A 3416-nucleotide genomic window follows, 5' to 3' on the forward strand; every position below is an offset into this window, starting at 1 on the left:
CATTTTATATATAAAACTCACTTTTGGCAAAGATCTTATATTTATGAGGTAAAATTTGCTGAGATTATTGGATATAAATTACCCATGTGCATGTGATCTATATATATAAAAAGCAATAAACCATATACCTAACTTCATATGTAACTTATTTTTTTTAAATATATTTTTATTGATTTCAGAGAGGAAGGGAGGAGAAAAAGAAGGAAACATCAATGATGAGAAAGAATCACTGATCGGCTGCCTCCTGCATGCCCCCTACTAGGGATCGAGCCCGCAACCTGGACATGTGCCCTTGACAGGAATCAAACCTGGGACCCTTCAGTCTGCAGGCCGACACTCTATCCACTGAAGCAAACCAGCTAGGGCAATAACTTATTCTTTCATTAATAGATGCCAGTACATATTTTTGTTTCCTGAGAAAAAAATTATTTGGTTGTAAAATTTGGTGAACAAGTTAAAATATAAATTTAGACTTCATCTGGAGAACAACAAAAACAGATTTTCAAATATTTATAAGTGGTTCTTATCAGTTGCTGCTTTTCAGTGAGGGGGGGCTTATCTTTTTAATTGATTAGACAGGTTATATAAGTTAATTGATTGAGTTCATTCATCAACTGCATGAAGGTTAACTAGTTTTCTCTAATAAGGACTAAATGAGTTTAGTATTTAATTTTTTTCTTAAATATGGATTTATTAAACTTGGGGTTTTTTTTTCTGTTTTACCATCTCACATGTATCTTAGCCATCTAGTTATTTCAAGCTACAGTGACACCTAGTGTTTATACAATTTATCTGGACTAGCCTTTTAAAGAAATAAAGTGATAAAATCATTGTGACATGGGTGACTATTTAAAGTAGAAAAGCAGTTTTCTTTATTAAATTTTTCATACTACTGGGCTCTAAGTAAACTGAACTGAACTTTTGTCTTAAATTAAACTAAACTTCTAATTTTAAAGAAGCCAACCAGTTATTTTTAGTGAGTGTTACCTTGGTCATGGCTGAGATGCTTAGTATTCTACAGACTTCACTGATATGTTTAGAATTCACAGAGCCTCACACAGTATCAAGTTCAAAGTAGCTTCTTAATAAATACTTAAAATCATGGGCTGTGGGAGCTTGGTTGACCCAGCTGAGTGATTGGGTGAAAAGCGCAATGGTGAATAACAGGGATCATGGTACGCATGTGCTGTAGCTTGTTGTTGTTGTTGTTTTGGTTTCTTTTTCCTTAGTATTCACATGACTTCAAACTCAGAACTGTATTTAGCTATTTCAAAGTTAAGGAGGACATAATTGAAATAAAACATTTACCTGAAGATCTGATGCCATCTAAGATAATAATTGATCCTAAAGTGAACTCCTCACTGATATCATCATTTTGAAACCAATGCCAGAATATTTGCTCCAGCTGTTTTAGAAGAAAATTCATCACTTAGAATTGGTGACAACCTTCAACTCGATTTTAGATGTCATTTAAAGCACTAAGATTATTTTTGGAAACTTCTGACTATCGTTTTGGTAACTTCCCACTTTCCATGAGGCTGATGCTTCTTGATATTGCTTCAGTTGGAGTATTTTTGTAGGAAGTGATGGCAATCCCATATCATGTGTTGCTCATACTAAGAAACCCACAAAGTTGGCTTGATCATGGTTCTAGTTATATTTTTCTAAAATTCGGGCAGCTTTGTTGTAAGTTTTATCTTTCAATAGGCTTCCCCCACAGTGATGATATAGTCAACCTCACACCTGGCATCACTGTGTATCCCCAAATTAGAAAGCTTTGCTTTCCCTCTCCCTGAACTAAGCCTCTATGCACAGCTTCATTCTGATTGGACCAAATCAGATCATGTCGTTCATTCTTGGACTAGGTCAGAAGAAGAGATTATGCTGAGGAGTTTAAATCAATCAGAGGCTGCCCTTGGAGTAGAACTGGGGTCAATTAGAATAAAAATTCATGCCTGAGGGACTTGAGGTTCTGTTTGGAAGAGGGAGATATATTCTCCACTCCTTTTCTCAATCTCTGACAATCTGAACTGTAGGTAGCTCATTAGATCAGTCATGACTGTTCACTTTGATAATCTCAACACAGGGCATCATATAAAGTAGGTGTTCAATAAATGTATATTTTAAGATAAATCAATGAGAAATTACAGAATACATCCAATAATGGCTTATTTCTATGACTTTAAATAAAACATAAATATGTTGCTTTGAAAATATCTTCCTAAACCAATAGATGAAGAAAGTGGTTAGGTTTAAAGTAATTTGGCTGTTTTTGCTATTGATTTTGATGATAGTTCCCATTGTTATTACCCTATACAACAAGACACACAGTAAGAAGGCTGATGATGGAAGGAACTCCCTCAATATGGAGATTAAAGTATAAGAAGCAGAAGCTGTTTTATTTCACTCAGCAACATAAAAATACAGTAGACCTGGGCATCTATAATGGATGATACATGGTTGATATAGTTAATGTATTAGTTTATTAAGTAGAAATAAAGCAAAAAATTACTGCAGCTTCCTGATAATTTTGTTCTTCAGCTTTCAGATGGCGACTCCACAATTTTAGTTTTTTCCTATCTTGCCATAGTGTGATTTTTGCAAAGTAATTATGCTAGCAAAAGATGATTTAGACCTCAGAAGTGAAATATTTCTCTTTAATACTGCTGCTTTAATTAAATGTAACCCTAGGACACCAATATTTACTTGCAAAGATAAAAATGGGATAAGCCTTGGGGCACTCTGAATCCAATAGAGGAAATAGAACAGCAGAGTCAATTGGGCACATGCTATGAGAAGAGTGAAACAATTTATCAGGCAGACTAGAACTTAATTATTTAGTAAAAATATAATACAACACAATATGCCAAATGCACCAAGAAACGCGGGGCAATTACGTAAATGTGACGACTATTGACTACCACCAAAATGATGCTTTGGTTATTTAATCAATTCTGCATTCTTTTTTAGCATTTTAAAATTAGTTAAAAGCCAGTGCAATAAAAAGTAATAATAAAAGGATTGGAACCAATACAGAGACCAAAGCCACAATCAAATTTCAAAGTAAGAAATTAAATTTGGGTTATAAAGTCCTAGAAAGCATGGTTTTAGCATTACTATTTGGGCTGAGTTTTGTGGGAAAAGTTTTCCGATGAAATGAGATTCACAAAGTAACAAAGGGAATAGTCATCTTCCCTTTATACATCTCTTGGGTCTCAAATCTACACACAGTCCTGGAAAAAACATACTTTCACATAATTCTAGGAATAAAGTGGTACCAAGAAATGAAAATGATGGAGATGAACAATTCCTACATGATTAAGAAGTTGTTTTAAAATGTACTCAGGAATTGTTTTAAGGTAAGACACACAGACATGGATATGACTACCATGAAGGAAAACATTTTTATATACACA

Source organism: Myotis nattereri (genome assembly GCF_964212035.1).
Source record: "Myotis nattereri genome assembly, chromosome: 6".
NCBI classification, from domain to species: domain Eukaryota; kingdom Metazoa; phylum Chordata; class Mammalia; order Chiroptera; family Vespertilionidae; genus Myotis; species Myotis nattereri.